Source organism: Suncus etruscus, chromosome 7 (genome assembly GCF_024139225.1).
Source record: "Suncus etruscus isolate mSunEtr1 chromosome 7, mSunEtr1.pri.cur, whole genome shotgun sequence".
NCBI classification, from domain to species: Eukaryota; Metazoa; Chordata; class Mammalia; order Eulipotyphla; family Soricidae; genus Suncus; species Suncus etruscus.
The window spans coordinates 104,624,423-104,645,123 of record NC_064854.1 but is presented as its reverse complement, the minus strand read 5'-3'; positions in this window follow the sequence as shown (position 1 = coordinate 104,645,123).

The window sequence follows — 20,701 nt, the reverse complement described above, 5'->3', positions numbered from 1 at the left end:
CTTTTTACTGCTGAAACAGTGTCTTGACTATTGGGAGGACTATCATTAAACTCCAAGGCACATCTTTCCTCATTTGAGCTATATTGCTGACTATATTTCACATATCTTCTCAAAATCAATTAGTGTCTTATCAAAATTTTAGTTAAGTTATTCTTATTTAATTACTTTTTTCTTTTTAAGGACTCAAATTCCCAATCCTGGACAGTTTTATGTAATTATATAATTAAATATCAGTCTCTTTTCACTTGTAGTATCACCATGCTAATATGGTTTTCTCTTTGCAGTGCCTTCCCTGAAGAATTTTCTCAGGCATTAAGGCCACGAGAAAAACTTAATTTTTCTGACATCTTTATTTATTAACATAAACTCTCAATTTGCAAACCTCTGAGAAAGACCAGGTAGATATGTGACAAGAAGTATGAATCTCTGTCATATCATTTACATTTTGTAATTCTTGGGACTTTCTCTTCAGTGGAACCAATGTGTCTTAAGAATTTATAGTCTGGAATATGGGATATTATGTAATAATAATAATAAATGAATTTGAATAGCTATACAAATCTTTTCCCAAAAATGCTTTGGGATGAAAAAGTTTTCACAGGAAACAATGCTATTTATTTCTAGTATCTGGAATGTCCTCCCTACTTTGGAATAAAAACACATTTTAAATTAAGTTGACTAGTGAAGGGAATATATATGAAGGCTGTCCCAGCAGAGATTTCATAACATCACGAATGTGTCTCTGAAAAAGATACTGAAAAGAAGTAAGCTAAAACCATATATCATGCTCTCACTGAGTATTTTTGTTTGTTTTGTTTGTTTTGTTTTTGTTTTTTAGGCTACACCAGGTGAAGCTCAGGGGTTACTCCTGGCCATGAGCTCAGAAACCTCTACTGACTCAGGGCACCATATGGGATGCTGGGGATCAAAACCAGTTCTGTCCTGGGTCAGCCACTTCAAGGCAAAGGCCCGAAAGCTGTGCTATCACTCAGGCCCCTCACTTAGCATTTCGTATAGAAGACCTCTACAGAATTTAAGTAAAGTGGGATTATACTATATATTATATATATATATATTACTACCAATAATTCTGTAATAATCATTTACTAGAGAGAACATATTTAGCCACTACCCTTACTAAATAATTTTTTTTTTTGGGTTTGTGTCACACCTAGATGTGCTCAGAATATATTCCCAGTGTGCTGTCAGGGATCACACTTGTCAGGTTTGGGGGACCATGAGGAGTGATGGGGTTCAAATCCAGGTCAGAAGTATACAAGACAAATGCCCTACCCACTATACTATTTCCTCGGCCTCATGATTAGATAATTTTTATTTAAATATTGTTTTACTCACATGAATATACTAAAAATATTTTTTGGTTTTGTGGCCTTACCCAGTGATGCTCAGGTGTTACTTCTGGTTCTGCTTTCAAAAATTACTCCTGGCAATGTTTGGAGGACCACATGGGACACTAAGAATTGAACCCAGATTGGCCATGGGCAAGACAAGCTTACCTGATATAGTGATTACTCAAACCTCACTAAAATTAGTTTTAATGTATCTGTTACCTAGATTTTCCCAATAACAAATTATGAGAATTGTCAAAACCAAAATAATTGATGGAATTGTCTATTCTCATTACTCAAATATCACTTTTTTTTTTACAATTTATCTATTGGCTGAAATATATTTGTAACCCCAAATGGACATTCAGTGTGCTTTTACAGTCACATAACCTGTGCCTTCACTCAGTGGGAAAAGCTCTGAGTGTCCTAATAAGAATGTTCCCAAGTCATGGAAGCACTACTTCATGTTTCAGCTATTATGCCATAATAAGTGTTCTTGTTGTGATTTATTTACTTAGATATTGTCTTGTATCTTTGTGCGGTGTGTGTTGTGTGTGTGTGTGAAAGAGAGATAGATAGATAGATAGATAGATAGAGAGAGAGAGAGAGAGAGAGAGAGAGAGAGAGAGAGAGAGAGAGAGAGAGAGAGAGAACTGGGTTTTGGGGGAGGAAGAATTGATTTTTTTATTTTTCATTTTTATTTTTGTTCTACACACAATGGTACTTGGAGATCGAATGATTCCAAGTTTGGCTGTGTGCAAGGCAAAAACTCTTTAATCCCTGTACTATCAATCCAACCTGCACCTTTGGTCTTTATATCGATATCCACTGTGGAAGAGGATTACTAAGCATGACTACTGCAGTGCTAGCTAGTTTTATAAAAATAGAAAGATTTAATGTGTCTTAGAGACAAAATATGTTATGTTTTATAAAAGTTTTGTCTGTGATATAGTTTTGTACAAACCATAGCACTGTTGGGTATGAGTTCAATATTAATCAACATTGATGTATAATATAAAGGGTGTCTTTGAATATGAATTATGTAATACATGGTTATTTATTGATAAATTGATGTGGGTTTTGTGACGATGGATTCACAGGAATGTAAACCTATAGTTCCCATATTGGCAAGTCATTTGTATTTACTCATTCAATGTTTATCACAGAAGAACATATTTATAGAACATAAATAGCATGAATAACCAAAAATATTGTACAGTGCTGGTGAAGATGCAGAGCAAATTTCTTGCACTTTTTATTCGTGAAAGTTTACAATAATACTGCAACTCTAAAAATGTTCAGCAACTATTTAAACAAATTTAAACCTAAATTTAATTCAACCCAAGAAATAAGTTTTATCCTTTGGTATTTATTTTATTAAAAACCAAAAAGTGTATGCTCATACATATACCCCTTGATTGTGCAGGTTTATGATTTTTGCCATATTGGGGCAATTTTGAAATAATTTTCCAGAGTATATTTTGCGTTATAAATGTGTTCTCTTTCTTTTCATAATAATAATATAATTGAAATTCTAACAAGATAATTTTTTATATTTTATTTTATCAAATCAGAGACCTCTGCGCTGATTTTCTAAAGGTATAATTTCCCTAAGGTCAGACACAACGTCTTAAAGATTCTCTCCCCAGTTTCCACTCTTCCTCTGAGTTCTGTAGTGACGCAGAAAAGATAATGATATGGCAGTATCAAATACCAATTTTTCTGACTTGACAGCTTCAAGTATTTTGGTAACTTTTTCTCAAGTTGAAACACAGTGGTCTATTCTAACTCCATTACTATGGCATTAAAAATCACTTTTAGTTTTTTCTCAGATATAATTTACTTATAAATATTTAAACATTTCAAACTATATCCCAGTTTCAGCCCAGGCCCCCCAACTAATCTGACCAAAGCTGTCTGTTTATGGATTTGAGAAGTGCCTGAGGAAACAATAATTTATTTTTTAATGTTTTTCTTCACTCATTTAAATAAAAAGGTCGAGTTTATTTTCTATGATGTCTCTGAATGGTCTATGATTATAACACTGAATGTTGAATTTAATATGTGGAACAAAGCAAGAGTAAAGAATTGATTCGAAAGGACAGGGCAATGGTCAGAGCAATAGTATTATAAAAAGGGTACCTTCCAGGTTCAATTCCTGGCGTCCCATATGATCCCAGAACACCACAAGGAGTGAAGAGCCATGAGTACGCACTAAGAACCATTGGGTATGACCCAAAACACAAAAGAAAATAACAACAAATGACTTTTTAAAAGAACTGGAAAGTTCAGAGACCCAAACTGAGCTTCTGGGTATTGGGTGTCAGATGTAAAAGTATAGAGCCAAAGTTCATTTGCTTGCTTCTATCCCTGGATGATTAAGCACAATTATTCAATTAATAATTCAGTGTTCTCAACCATTTTGATATCTCCTCATTAAGAGAATCAACGTTGATAATTAAAAGATAGGTCAGAGACCTTTCCCACAGAGAGCAAAGAACCCAAGTGAACAACATGAAAAGAGAATTATTTTATATTCCCAACAGGTAAGCAGGCTTTGAATATTGATAGCACCAAACAGGAGAGAAAAGGACTAAAGTATGAGCTTACAGAACCAGGCTTTGTTCACATCCCAAAAATCAATACTAGTGCACTGTCCAACATGCATCAGTAACTATTCATCAATTATTTACACAGCTCTTTTGTTCAAAGTTTCTGTTTACAAGATTATTTTGTAACTTGAAAGGGTTGTTTCCTTTTACCTGGATGCCGGATAGGAGCTGATTTTTTTGTTTTGTTTTGTTTTGCTTGTGTTGTGGTTTGTTGTTTTTTTTGGGGGGGGGGGGCATCTCTGGTGATGTTTAGGGCTTACTTCTGGCTCTGTGCTCAGGGTCATACCTGGCAGCTTTCAGGGGACCTTACAACGTGCAGAGATTGAAATCAGGTCAGCCACATGCAAGGCAAGCACCTTACCCAATGTTAGCTATCTGTGGTAGGTCCTGAGCTTTTTACAAAATGAACTTGAAGTGTGTGTGTGTGTGTGTGTGTGTGTGTGTGTGTGTGTGTGTCTGTCTGTCTGTCTGTTCGCACATGCGTGCATGTGCTTCCAATTATAACTAGAAAACAAGGCAATTACACTTTAATTTCTACTCTCTGGTCAGCAATTTTCACCTTAAATCTTAAGTCTGTGTTTTGAGGTGAGGGTCTGCTGTATAATTTTCTTTATATACAAGGTGACTACTTGAACTACAAATGTCACATAGGAGAAATAATTTCATTAAGAGCTTAGTTTTTGCTAGCAACCATTCTAAATTTTCTGATATAAATGTTTCTAAAAGAAAAACAATGTTTGTAAGGTACCATTATGACTATTTGGTAAAGCACTGAAATTTAGAGAACAAATCATTGAGAAGTATGTAGAGAAATCAATATTCAAATTTTAGTGTTTATCTCCTATCCTGAACTCCTTGTCACTCTTCTATTTTGAACCATAAACCAATTTTAAAATGCCATGTTCTTCCATGGCATAGAGAAGAAATTGGCAAACTGTTCTATAATGGGCTAAATATTAAATATTTTAAGCTTGCGGGATCATTAGGGATCTCTGATAACCAATCTGCTCTACCATCATAAATGATACATAAATGGCTATCATGGCTGTATCCCAATATATTTTTATTAAAAAAGAAAAACAAAACAGGCAGGCCATGTTTGACTGACAGGTTGCAGTTTGCCAAGCCCTAATGTCAAAGAAGCCTTACTCTGAATACAACTTGTTTTTGTTTTTGTTTTTTGGGTCCCACCCGGCAACACTCAGGGGTTACTCCTGGCTCTATGCTCAAAAATTGCCCCTGGAAGGCTCAAGGGAACATATGGGATGCCAGGATTTGAACCACCGACCTTCTGATTGCAAGGAAAACGCCTTACCTCCATGCTATCTCTCTGGCCCCTGAATATAACTTTTAAAAACACATTATCTAACAATACTACTCTATCACACAACTGATATAACAAAGGCCCCAAATTCTGATCTTACTTTTCTCATCTTCTGTTCTCTTTCCTTCTCTGTTCTTCTCCTTCCTATACTCTGGAGTCAAGGGTGAGCTAAGCAGATATATGGCATTACAGTTCCTCATTAAAGTATTCCATATACCACAAATTGCTATATATCCAAAGCAAAGACATGCTGACACTAAACTCAGGAGAACTAAACTAGAATCACCAAAATTTGAAATGTGCCTGTCAAGGTAATGGAGGGTGGTAAGTAAGCAAGAAAAGGGCAAAGAGCAGGAGAGAACATAGGAACTCTGGTGAAGGGAAGCTGACACTGGTGGTAGGAATAATGTTGAAATATTGTATGCATAAGACTCATCAATCAATAAATTTGTAAACTATGTAATTTTAAATAAAAATAAATAATAAATTTAAATAAATAATAAAAATGCCTTATATAAATTAGGACAGTTTCATTTATATTCTATACTCAAGCATTGCCTCAACAATGCACAAGTATAGTTGTCATTCTGGCTTTAACACATACTAATAAATATTTTAAATGTTAAGTTTTTTAATTAAATATTGTCCTAAAATTACATGTCTATTTTAGAGTGATTCTAACTGGTGAAGTGATTCATTAGGGTTAGCATTGGATTCATCCTTGCTTAGTGATTTCTAAGGTTTCATGACAAAGAATTAGAGGCCAAAAAATTTATCTGTGAAATAGACAATTTTTGTGAGGTGATTTTTCCATTGTTGAGTTAATTCCCAACTTTGAATAACTACAAAAATCCTTCCAGAAAAAATAAAAATTTTCCCCATACCAGAGTCTTTCTCCCTAGCCTGGGGAGTGCTGGGAGGCTTGGCAGGCCCCCAGCCGTCCTTGTCTTTTCCCCTTGACTCCAGGCCTTCCCTGGATGCCAGCTCAGATGGCCAGAAGTGGGTTCAGGTGGACTCTTAGTGGTCCTCAGGTTCCCCCCTCTCCCTCTGTACTCCAGCGGGGAGGTGCATGAGGAGGAGGGTAGGCAGACATCTGGCTTCTGATTTTGTCCTTGATTCTGGAGACCAGCTCTTGCCAGGTATAGGGCTTTTCTCCTCTGGACTTCAGTCTTTCTCTGGGCACTGGTCTAGGTGGACTCTATAGGGGTCAACAGGCTTTCCCCCTATCTCTCCCTACACTAATGGGAATGCGCTCTGGGAGGAGGGCAGGCTGTTCTAGCACTGGTTTATATTGGGACAGTCAGTGGAAATTTTTTTCTCTTTGTGTTCATATTGATAGTATTGTGTGCATATATTCTATATATCCATAATATCCATCTTGTATTGTGACCTTGATACTGCCCTACAAAGCTCATTTCTAATATTTTACTGCCTCAGTCTCAACCCTTACTCCCCCCATCCTCCCATGTAGGTGAAGCTAATGACATGAAGCTCACCACATAGAATGATAAGTGCAGTTAGAGAAATAACTACACTGAAAACTATCAACAATGTGAATGAATGAGGGAAAAAGAAAGCCTGTCTCGAGTACAGGTGTGGGGGGGGAGGAGGGAGATCTGGGAAATTGGTGGTGGGAATCCTACACTGGTAAAGGGGGGTGTTCTTTACATGGCTGTAATCAAAAAACTACAATTATATTTGTAATCACGGTGTTTAAATAGAGATAATTAAAAAAAGAAAAAATACAAATTCTAGGCTCAGGGAGGTAGCCTGAAGTAGTAGAACATGTGCCAGCATATACAAAGCTCTGAGATAAATTCCCATTATCTGGTACCCCCCTGTCCTAAGCACTACTGAGTGAACCCTTGTGGCCTCCAAGCAGTCTTGGATCAGAGCACTATGCTGCTATGCACAGACAGGAAACTACATCTTCTGGTGATACCAGCATCACATGTGCACACACACACACACACACACACACACAGCTGAGAAGAGGTACTTATTTAAAAAATTGTTTTTACCCACAATTATAATGATGGCAATTGACCAAGTAATAATGGTATTAGGTGAGGAAGTGTAAACCCAGGCTATTGCCTCCTCTTATATCAATAAACAGTATGATTATGAGAGAACATGGGCTGACTATTGCTGCAGCATCTTTTCTAAAATGCCTTGGAAATACACATATGCTGATGTTGCACTGCCTGCATGAAAATTCTGGTAAAATATTCCAAGTAGAAAGGGTAGAGTCCTGCCAGTATATGGAGGGTATATAGAGTCTCACAGTTTATCCTACAATTGCAAATATTCAGCAGACCAATAGTTTAAATATTATTCCAGATCAACATCTCTTTAAATGAAAGGTATAATCATTCCTTTAACATTTTAAAACTCAAATAGAACATCAGGTAATGTGTTTGCCTTATATGCAGACAACCAGACTTGATCCCCAGCATCCCATATAATCTCCCAAGCACCACCAGACGTGATTTATGAGTGTACAGCCAGAAGTAAGACCTGAGTACAGCTGAGTGTGCCTTCTCCCCAAAAAAGTTCAAATAGAAATTAAACTGTGAATATTTTACCCAGTTTTAAATATTTATATCATTACTTTTTTCATTATACTAAAACTTGCTATGAAGCAGTGGTAAGGTTGCATGTGCAGGACACAAATTTAATAAAACAGGGACAGATGGGGCCCGGAGAGATAGCACAGTGGTGTTTGCCTTGCAAGCAGTCGATCCAGCACCAAAGGTGGTTGGTTCGAATCCCGGTGTCCCATATGGTTCCCTGTGCCTACCAGGAGCTATTTCTGAGCAGACAGCCAGGAGTAGCCCCTGAGCACCGCTGGGTGTGGCCCAAGAAACAAAAAACAGGGACAGATAGCAAATACACAGATTCTAAATTTAGCATTTCCTGACACTTAAAATGTATCTAGAATAGTCAATGTTCCTTTCTTAAATATTAAAAGTAAAACAAAATTTTTACTTTTACTTTTCTTGGGGGGGGGTCATACCCGGCAATGCTCAGGGGTTACTCCTGGCTCTATGCTCAGAAATCACTCCTGGCAGGCTCGGGGGACCAGATAGGATGCAGGGATTTGAATCACCATCCTCTGCATGTAAGGCAAATGCCTTACCTCCATGCTATCTCTTTGGCTTCCCAATTGTTACATTTTTAACAACTCACTGTATGATTTTCAATAGTATTTAGCTGTGTAAGTTTGGGCATGTAAAATTTTATTTTCATAAATCCTCCCCTATCAAATTCATATATTTATAAGGAACTTCCACATGAGTAGAAAGTAAACATTACAATTAAGAGTAGATTATTTCTAGTAACTAGGATTGTGGAGTGAGCATTTCAGAAGACTTAGTGTTTGTGTAATTTAGTGAATAAATAGAATTCTAGCTTTTCTAGTGTAGACAGTAAAAGTGGACACAAAGTTCAGAGCGAATCCATGGTGGTAGTTCTACAATCTAGAATATGACTATTTCCTTTGAAAAGATCTAGGCAGAGTACACAGACTTAGGTGGGAAGTTCCATGTTTTAGAAAGTCAGAATTGAAGGTTTCTCGGGTGTTGAGAACTACAAAATACCATGTTTTGAGGGGCTAATGATTGTATGACTAATAACCTCACAACTCTTTTGTAACTTTGCCTTATATTTTGTTAAATAATAATTACAATAATAATAATATTTCTATCTACTCCCTTACAAGAATGAACTAAAAATGATTACATTAAAATGATTCTCAAAGAAAGTTCCATTTCAGGGCTAACTTTGAACTAGGTAAAAAAAAAAAAAAAAAAACAACACACATCTTGAAGCAATAATAGATGAATTGGCAGCTTTGATACCGGCCATTTTCCAAAATGGACCATTTATTCCCTAGAAGTGGTTTATACTCTAGAAATATACCTCAAGGTGAAGCAGTGTCATTTTTATTTTATCTTATTCGGGGCACAATTGCTGGGAGAGAAAAAAACACAAAATAACCATCTAGATATAGATACAAAGTTTGTCATAGTGTAAACATTCCTAAAATTGAATGCTGTTTTTGTTTCTTTTCACATTTGCATTTAAAATTTGCTAAGTCTTGAGAATTAAATAATAAAAAAACTTGCACACCATCAGCAGAATGAATTTTTTACTTATTAGTATGATAGTAACAAATTAGCTAAGTAATTAAGTCAGTCAGATTCAAACAAAATTAAGCAAACAAAATATTGCCTGTTTACATTCCTCTGTACAAATAAAATCAAATATAATTATAATTTTCATAAATAATTTTACAATATTAGTTCCTCCTATAATTGTGAGATGATAGGAATAATTAACATTGGCAAAAGAATGTTTTGCATTTATTAAATAAGAAAACTACCCATATTACAACAATCATGTGCATTTTAATAACATTATACATTTACAAAATTTGGATCAGTTTCTTTTCATGTTTTCATGTTTTTCTTGTTTCAATAAAAGACATGTCTGCTGCAAAATCATTAAACCAAGAAAAATCATTACTCTGATTTCCTTTACATTTAAGGAAATAAGATATCTAATAAAAAAAAGTAGGGAAAGAACTAAGTTAAAAAGAAATCATTTTTGGTTTAAAAATTCTGCACTTACAGTATTCTGACTGGGAAATAACAAAATATTTTAACATAACTGGCATGAACCAGATCCAAGAACCTATCAGTGATCAAAACAAGACTGTTTTATATTTTAAATGATTCACCTCTCTTAATAGACAAACCACAAAAATCCCAACAGATTTTATTTCTTTTTTGAATATATCATGATTAAGCTTTGGTTATACGATATTAGAGTTTATATGCTTCCTTAGTACTCGGTAAAATGATTCCTGACCTTAAAATTTTCCATTTTATTTCTACTAACTTGTTGAAGGAATTTAATAAGAAAAATTATAAATCATCAAAAGCAAAAATACAAACGCACACACAATAACCCCCAGTAAGTCTTTTTATTCTTCAAGGATTAAAAAATTGTTCACCCCTTATTCAGAGTTCATTAACCTATAGTTGCAAATGTTTTTCCAAAACGTTTCGTTATTTAGTACTCTCTCAAGCCACTTTAATGGGATCAGAAGAGGAATAGAATGAGGAACTTGTGAAACAAATATCTTTGTTCCCTTGTAATGGCTGAAAGAAATTGAAAACAAATTCTCCTTCAGCGACTATCCATTTTAAAGTCTCTGGATTGTTCCTCCAGGGTTTTTTGTAGGCTTGTTCCCTGGGAATGCAGATAGGATATCAATTTGGCAGCTTGTGTTCATAATTCAATGTAATAAGATCATGAAGTAGAAAGGGCAGGGGCAGTTAAGTGAATGCCACTTCTCACAGCATACATATGCAAATGTGATGTTGCTGAAATCCAAGACTATTTCCCACAACGTGGCCAGGATCATAATCCAAGCAAAAGAGCTCTGCATCCTGTCATTCCTCTGGGATTGAAGCACACCTCTCTGTTTGCTACCGTGTCACCTAAAACAAATGAAAGAAGTGAGCACTCAACATCACTTATCCCCCAAAGATAATAACCCTTCCTTCTGCAGGATTCATAAGATATTGTCTGCATCATTTGTGTAGTTGCATGGTTTGCACCTTTATCTGAAACCAACCTCACCAAATCAACTGTTTAAATCAATTGCTTCTTTATATTTCTTGCTTTTAGATCGCAGAGAACACATTCATGAAAAGCTTCTACAACATGGTGTAATGTATCTAGATTGTTTTGTGGAGCTATAACCCCCCCCCCATGGATGAGATACATCCATTACCTGTAAAGTTAGCTCATGCATGCTGAGCACACTTTGTTAAAGGCATTACATTTTTTTAAATGAATGATTATTAAAATGAGAAGATACCAATATAAAAATGCCACAGCTGTTATTTTCCTAGTTAATTTTTATGTTTTAATGGCAATTTTGTAAAGATGCTATATTATTTACTGAAAAATATACATCCATTAAAAAGTCTGGGTTTACTTTCCATTTTTCTAATGCCCAGGGTCATTACTTATGAAAAATACAGCAGATATCTATCTTGTTTGGTTTTTCTCACATACAAAAACTTACAAGTTACATAATCAATGTACCTGGTACAAATATTTAAATCTTAAGTCTAACATCTCTATGCCATAAAAATGTTTGAAGTCAATAACATTATTTGATAACCCAGTCATCATGGCTTTTAGACAGTCAGGTATTAGTGAAACCTCAGTTTTGCTACAAACTGGTAGTTCAATTGTTTTTGTGGATTGATAGAAACTCTATAGCAAACCAAATAAAACTAGGTCCTAGAGTGGACCTATTGTACTGGACCAAAAATAAAATATCAACAGTTTTGCAGGGAAACAATTACTGTTACAGCTCTGCCTTGATGCCATAAAAGTGACCATAAACAAAAGAATTCATACATTATATTTACAAATTTGAATTTCAAGTCATTTTAATGTGCAACTAAAATATAATCATATTTCTGATGATTAAAATTTAAGTCCCATTATTGACTCATAGGTCACACAATATAAATAAAGGGCTAAATTTGTTTTATAAGTCAGAGCTTGCTAATTGCTACTCTAGAGCCTAGCTTTGGAAGGCCTGACCAGTGTGAGAACTGCTAAAAATCTGACAACAGCAAAAGGTTTCTAAATAAGCAATGGCAAAAATTTAATTCACTGAATTAATTGAATAAATTAAAAATGTAATGAATTTGGATCAAAAGGTTTAGACAAACAAGTAAATAAACATGTGAGAAGACATTGTGTACTAATAGGGAAAAATGTTAAAGTAGTATATTGAAAGTAGGAATATAGTGATCATCTGTTTTACAGAAGATTACCAGGAAAGGGATATATGAAAGGCTCAGATTAATAATGTAGGGTCAGACTTAATTTGACTGGGGTGACAAAAGCTGAAGCCAGCAGGACTTGTGGCAAATAGTATAAGGGATATAAGGCAAGAATGGAGTAACCAATGAGCTTTGTCATTTTATGATGATGGATACTGCTTTTGCCATTGTTTTTTTTTTGTTTTTTTTTTATCTGCGAACAAGAAAACTGTCACTTGCTTCTTCATTAGTGAATTAGTGAATGGAATGTGAGTTAAACATTAGCCCTCTCTACCCACCAACCTATCATGTGACTGGCACTTAGGAAATGATGACTTTTGTCAAATTAGCAATTTCCACATCAGTGGTTTATATAGTTATAGATGATATAGGCATTGATTACATATATGATATCTGTATCACATATGTTATATAGAGCAAGTATATGTTATCTATATATGTTACATATATATGATATATTTATACACAGAATCTATTTACAGCCAAATATTAATCGACATCTAGGAAAGAATTCTCAAAAGAATGGGCCCGGAGAGATAGCACAGTGGCGTTTGCCTTGCAAGCAGCCGATCCAGAACCAAAGGTGGTTGGTTCAAGTCCCGGTGTCCCATATGGTCCCCCGTGCCTGCCAGGAGCTATTTCTGAGCAGCCAGCCAGGAGTAACTCCTGAGCAATGCCGGGTATGGCCCAAAAACCAAAAAAAAAAAAAAAGAATTCTCAAAAGAATATTAAAGGAATTTGTTCTCCATGCCCAGCTCCCTTTACTTGCAGATCTCTAGTATAAGTTGAAAAATTTCAGCTGATATTTCAAATTTATTTCCTTTTAAAATTTTTTTTGCTGATTGTATTTGAACTTACTTCAAAACACTGGTAGATAAGAAATGACATTGATGCCAATTTATGCATATAAAAGAATATCCTGTCCCTTTGGCAATTCAAGCTCAAGTCCTAGATGCAAGGCAAGGCAAGGCAAGATTTCAAAGTAAAAGTACCATCTCAGGTAGACCTTGAAAGTCAAATGGAATTTCAGAAGAAAGAAGAGATGATTAAGGCAATAGAATATGAGCATACATAGTCCCTTTAGTCAGCAAGAATGAAGGCCAAGCTGCTTAGACCAAGTATTCTACATAAGTTAATGAATGAGATTCCTTTGATAGTCTCATCTGAGAGGAATATGCACAGGAAGTTTATTCTATTGACACCGAAAGCAAATCTAATAAAAGGGAAGAATAAAGAAGAAAGTATAGGGAAAGCAGAATCATGCATATTGGTGTTAATTAGAATCATCCTAAAAACAGTTTTTTAAATGTCGAGTTTTCTAAACCATATAGCAGAAGTACTACAGTATAGTATATTAGGATGGAGCACAAAATATAGAATTTTTAAAATGGCTTCCATGATAATATTTTTGCTGGCCAAGCAATATCAATAATTACTAAGCAAGAGAGGTAAGGGTGACCCAGAGCTGTAATCCAAGAAGCAGGGAAAAAGGAATTAGAAAATCTTTTGAAGATAATGGCAGAAAGATGAACTCATCTATGATGAATTGAAGCAGGCACTGAGAAGAAAGCCTATTGTTTAATAATAACAGCCTTCTAGTTATCCAACAAAAATATTGGAAATATTTAGACAATCAAATTTTTTTTTTTTTGGTTTTTGGGCCACACCCGTTTGACGCTCAGGGGTTACTCCTGGCTATGCGCTCAGAAATCGCCCCTGGCTTGGGGGGGACCATATGGGATGCCGGGGGATCGAACCGTGGTCCGTCCTACGCTAGCGCTTGCAAGGCAGACACCTTACCTCCAGCGCCACCTTCCCGGCCCCAGACAATCAAATTTTTAAGAAGACAATGAATAGATTCAAGTGAAGTGTTTGTGAAGTACTAAAATTAAAATATATGCTCAGAGTAGTTCAAGCACTATTAACATCTGTTGTGGGGGCTCTCCTGTGGATTTCAGGGTATTTTTATGACATAATCCTTTTATTGTGTATTTATGAAGAGATTAAAAATACCAAGAATGCAGGTTATTTTTGGTAACTTCTACCAATATGAATCAAAACACCTGGTAACTTCCAGGCATTTTAGGAACTGAGAAAAATGTCTAATAAAACCCAAAAAGAAATAGCAGTAGAACTTTAATTTTATTATTGTTCATGTTCTCTTTTTTCTTTAATTTTTATTTTAGTAGCATTGGTCAGCAGCATTGTATATGTTTCAGGAATATGGTTTCAAATTTCTTCAAACAAATGCCACCTCACTATACCCAAACAAAATATTAAAGATACTTCACCATAGTTCGTTTCACCCCTGGAACTTTGGTCACAACTTTCCTACCACCACATCTTCTAACAAATCTCAGATTGTCAGAAACAAAGGTTTGGTTTTATTCTTGGTTGTCTGTTAAGATAAGCTATTATATTTTAGAATATACCACATAAGAGAAATCATAGTATAGCTTTCTCTTTTCTTAGCTAAATCACCTCAAATTTCACATGGTCTGCCATAAATGGTAAAATTTTGTTTTTAAATAGTTTTCAAAAACTTCATCTAAGTATTGCATTTTTCTAAATATCCTCAGAAATATTTGTTGCTTGCAATTTTGATACAATCTATTCTATGGTGATATTTCATTGCAGTTTTGATTTCCCATTCTCCAATAGGAAGGGATTAAATGAGCATGTTTTCATTTCTTTGTTGGCCATCTGTATGCCTTCTTTTGAGAACTTTGATCATTTCTTTGATTAGTTGTTTGTTATTTTGATGTTGAACTTTCAATGAGAGTAAAAATTTTTATGTACCTTGATTATTAGTTCCATGTCCAATATATGATGTGCAAATATACTCTCAGCCTCAGTACAATATTGTTTTGTTGTTGTTATTGTTTGTTTGTTTGTTTGTTTTTGGGCCACACCCGGTGATGCTCAGGAGTTACTCCTGACTATAAGCTCAGAAGTTGCTCCTGGCTTGGGGGACCATAGGGGACGCCAGGGGATCGAACCTCAGTCCGTCCTAGGTTAGCCACGTGCAAGGCAAGTGCCCTACCGCTGCATCACCACTCCGGCCCCTGTTTTTACTTTCTTTTTAAATAATTCTTTAATTAAATCACCATGAGTTTCAGTCATACAATATCCAAAATCATTCATTAGTGCATATTTTTCCACTATCAATGGCCCCAGTTTTCATTCTTCCCTCCCCACTGTCCTCCTTCTTGCCTGTCTCTGTGTCAGAATTTTCTTCTCTCTTTTTCTCCATCTCTCTTCCTCTTTCTCTTCCCCCTCTCTCTTTTTTAGATACTGTGGTTTGCAATATTGTTACTCCAGGGGTATCATATATATTATTTTACTTCCTTTCAGCACCCAGTTTTTGTCCAGAGTGATGATTTCCAACAATCATTGTCAGTGGTCTTTACTCTGTTCTAACTGTACCCCCCCCACACACACACACACTTTGTGGAAAACTTCCTATTATGAACTGGTCCTCCTGGCCCTTGTCTCTATTGTCTTTGGATATTATTACTAATTATTTCTTTTTATATATCCTACAAATGAGTGCAACCATTCTATGTATATCACTCTCCCTCTGATTCATTTTGCTCAGCATGACATTTTGCATATCTATACATGTATAAGCAAATTTCATAAATTTATTTTTCCTAACAGTTGTGTATCCATTGTATAGATAGACCATGGTTTCTTCATCCATTCATTAGTTCCTGAGCACTTGGGTTGTTTCCAGATTCTGGATATTGTGAATAGTGCTATAATGAACATAGGAGTACAGGGGCTTTTCTGCATTCTGTTTCTGGACCCCAAAATAGGAAAAAGAGAGGAACAGAAACTTGTTCAAAGAAGAACACAGGTAGCCAAAAGGCACATTAAAAATGCTCCATGAGGGGGCTGGGCGGTGGCGCTGGAGGTAAGGTGCCTGCCTTGCCTGCGCTAGCCTAGGACGGACCGCGGTTCGATCCCCCGGCATCCCATATGGTCCCCCAAGAAGCCAGGAGCAACTTCTGAGCCCATAGCCAGGAGTAACCCCTGAGCATCACAGGGTGTGGCCCAAAAACCAAAAAAAAAAAAAAATGCTCCATGTCAGGGGCCAGAGCAGTGACACAGTAGTAGGATGCTTGCCTTGTACGAGCTAACCTAAGACAGACCGTGGTTTGATCCCCTGGTGTCCCCTGAGTCACCCCTGAATATCACCAGGTGTGGCCCCAAACCAAAACAGAACAAAAAATAATGCTCCTTGTCATTAATCATCTGAAAGATATGAATCAAAACAATGAAATATCTTACAACCACAGACTGGCATACATCAAAAAGAAAAAGAAGAACAAACCAGAGCTGGCACATATGTTGGGTAGAAAGGGACTCTCATTCACTGATAGTTGGAATGCCATCTGGCCCAGCCTTTTAGTACAGTATCTTTGATGACAGTTTCTTTTGCTGCACAGAAACTTTAATGTTTGACAAAAAAAACTTTGGTTTTTCCTTCCTTCTGTTGTCTCCCTTGATGTTGAATATATGTTTCCAGAGACATTTCAAAGGTTAATACTAAAGTCTTTGTTGTCTTCTGTGTATTTTATTTTAAACACATAGTCCATTCTAAACTAATTTTGCATATGGAATGTATGGTTATAATTATAGTTTTATTTTTTGCATCTGTTTATTACATGTTCTTAAAGTAATTTGTTAAATGCACTCATTTATCCTTAGTAGGTTCTTGCCTCTTTGGCCAGAGATTAATTAACTATACATCTGTGGCTTTATTTCTGGTAGCTCTGCTTTACTGGTATGTGTATTTATTTTTGTTCCAATATTGCACTATTTTTATTACTATCATTTTTATTACTACAACATTTTAAGGTAAGGGAATCTGATAAATATAATTTTCTATTTTTTCTTAGATTGATTTTTTAACTCAGTCTTTTAAGGTTCCATACCCAAAATATTCTATTGTTTATTCTATTTCCTTTAAAAATGTTATTAGTACTTTAATAAGGACCAAATTGCACCTGCATATTGCTTTATGAAATATAGTCATTTTAATAATTATTTCATTTTACAAATATAAAATATATATTTTATGTCTTATATTTTGACTAATCTTACAATTTTCATCCAGTATGTTGTTCACCTTTGTTAAATTTATTTAGGCATTTAATTTTTTATTTAATTTGTAAGTGGAATTCTTTGTAATTTTTTTAATTTATTTTAGTTCTGGGCACTTCTAGAAAGAAGGGTTATAAATAATTGTATACTGATTTTATTGCCTGCCATTTTATAGTATTTATTATTTCTAATAGGTATTTATAAAGTTTTGAAGGTTTTCCACATATATTATTATGTCATATGTAAATGACAATTCTTTTCTTTTCCAGTTCTGACCATTTTTTGTCTAATTTCTCTGACTTCCAATGCGATGTTGAATTACAGAGGGGAGAGTAGACAGCCTTATCTTTTCACAGAAGAAAAGTTTTGTTTTCCTTTACTGAATATGATGCTTGTGTGGGCTTGTCATTTACTTTATGTCATAAAGTATACTCCTTCACCTGTTTATATTTTATTAATAGTATTACAAATAGGTATTGAGTTTTGTAATTTTTTTCTTATTAATATAATCACATGATAATATTTTTATGTTATACTACACTACTTTGTATTTCAACCATATTTTCATTCATAATATAAATCCTGTGTATATTCATAAAATATGATACTTTTAATATATTATTTAATTCAGTGCATTTTATATTTGGTATAAATGCTCATCAATTTATTTACTGACCTGTGCTTTCTTCTGTACTTTTGGTATCAGAACCAAGTTGGCCTCATAAAAAATGTGTTTGAAGCCAGAAAGATAATAGTACAGAGATTAAGGTACTTGCCTTGCATACCTTACCCAGCATCTTATCCTAGCACTAGATAGTCCCCTGAGAACTGCAACACAAGTTGTAGTCCCAAACTCTTACCCACACCCTCAAATAATTACCTACCTGTCAGAAAAGCATGATAAGATATTTTCCTTGCATGTGGCAAAACCTAGTTCAATCCCTGGCATGCATATACTGTGGTCCCATGAGCACTGCCAATAGTGATCTCTGAGCAGAGAGCCAAAAATAAGCCCTGAGAACAGCCAGGTAGGAACCCACAATTACTCCCCAATTCATCCCTTCAGCTCTCTGCTACATATGTTTAGAATACTTATCCCCTTAAATATTTTGGAAGAGACTGAAAATAGTGAGCATAGATTCATAGAAAATTTGGCAATATTCTCTAGTGAGACTAATGGAGTATTTTTGTTGTTGTTGTTTTGGGTTTTTTTTGTAGGAAGGGAAGGCAGAAAAAGATTGGTCTTTTGAGGTGTTTAAATTCTCCTTCTTTCAGTCTCAGAAAGATCATTTATTCATGTCCTCACACTCATTTGTGGGGTATATATAAAATTAAATTTCATATGGTAGTAATACCCAAAGACAATAAAAATGAGGCCAGATGGACTGGTCCATGGTAGAAAGCTTGCCACAAATAGAGGGAGAGTTCAGTTAGGTCAGAGAAAAGACAGCTATGACAATGATTATTGAAAATGATCATTCTGGGTACTGAATAGGTAAAGTTATATATATGATACCCCTTTAGTAGCAATATTGCAAACCCCCATTTCTGAAAGGAAAAATGGAATAGAGAAAAAGCAGGCACAAAAGTAGGCATAAAGGCAGTCAATGAGCAGGTCTAATAAGAAAGTTGGAAAGAAAATTGGGTAAATTGGGAAATGTACACTAGTAATGAGATAAGTGTTGGACACTGTATGACTAAAAGTCAATTATGAACAACCTAGCATTTGTGTATTACACGATAATTCAAGTAAAAATCATTCAATTAAAGTTATTTAAAAAAAGATTTGTTTTAAAATGTAACTGTTGAGTTTTATCAAACATTCAGAGAAGAATTATTATCATTGATACTTAAACTTCCAAAATACCAAAAAGAAGGGAACCCTTCCTAATACTTTCTCTATGAAGCTAACATTATAGATTTCTAAAGTAAGAGATACTACCAAGACCTGTATCAGTGATGAATATTGATTAAAAAATCCTCAACAAAATCTTAGCAAACTGAATCCAATAGCACATCAAAAAATTACACATCATGATTAAGTGGGTTTCATTCTAGATAATACAAGGATGGTTCAATATATGCAAATTAACCAATATCATACACTACAGGACTACATCAATAAAAGGAAAGATTAAAATGATATGATCATATCAATATGCAAAGAAAGCATTTGACAAGATCCAACACTCATTCATGATTAAAACTTTCAGCAAAATAGGTGTGAATGGAACCTTTTTCAAGATAGTAACAGCTATCTATAATAAGTTCATAGTCAATATTATACTTAATGGTGAAAAACTGAAAGCATTCTCACTGAGGTCAGGCACAAGGCAAGGATGTCCATTGTCTCCACTCTTACTCAGCCAGGAATCTCAGGTGCATTGTTGGTGAAACGAACTAAACATCCAAGGCAGAGTCAACAAGAATGAAATCATGAGACCTGAACTTTTTAACGGCCAAAATTTAAAACAGGCCAGTTATGCTGGCAGGCTGAGGCAATGGGTGGTGCCATGGGATACACTCTGGGAACATTGGTGGAAGGAAGCTGACTAGTGGTAGAACTGGCCCTGAAACATTGTATGTCTAAAACCCAACTATAAATAACTTTGTAAATCACAATGGCTTTAATAAAAAGATTCAAAATTAACCCTAAAAATAAAAAAAATTTTTTAATGTATCATTCCTTCTAGTTTAATGGCAATCCAAAGATCTGTTTCCCTGGTATCTGTTCTAATTTCTCCCTTTTCATTGATAATCATAAATATGTATACATGTGTGTATATATATGTATATATATGTATATATATGTATATATATTTTCTTTGTGAATACAATTAAGTTTTTTTCATTTTGCTTAACTTAAATATATGTATATATATTTTCTTTGTGAATACAATTAAGTTTTTTTCATTTTGCTTAACTTTCCAAAGATTGAGTTAATGGTTTGTGAACTTCTGTATTGTCTTTTTTATTTCACTATTAATTACCATAATATCCTTTCATTGTTATTTTGCATCATTTGGTCTCCTTTTATAGTTATTATATTATTATAGTGAAGGTTCGATTTTTAATCTGAAATTATTTTTGGTTGTAACCTGTTCATTGAGAACCATTTTTGCTGTATCTTATAGGTTCTGATGGTTTGTGTCCAAGTATATACTTTATCTATCTTTATATAGAATAGACTCAATAGTTATTCAATAGTATATTTAGTCCCCACATATTTGAGATTTTTCAGCTTTCTGTCTGTAGTTGATTTATAGCTTTAAATCATTTCTGATTAGAAGAAATACTGGATATGATTTCAGTCTTCATTAATTTATTAACATTTGTTTTGTGTTCCACATATGGTTTATACTTAAGAATGTTCCAAGTTTTCTGCCTTTTTAGGACAGAATGTTCTGTGTTTGTCTATTAAGTCCATCTGGC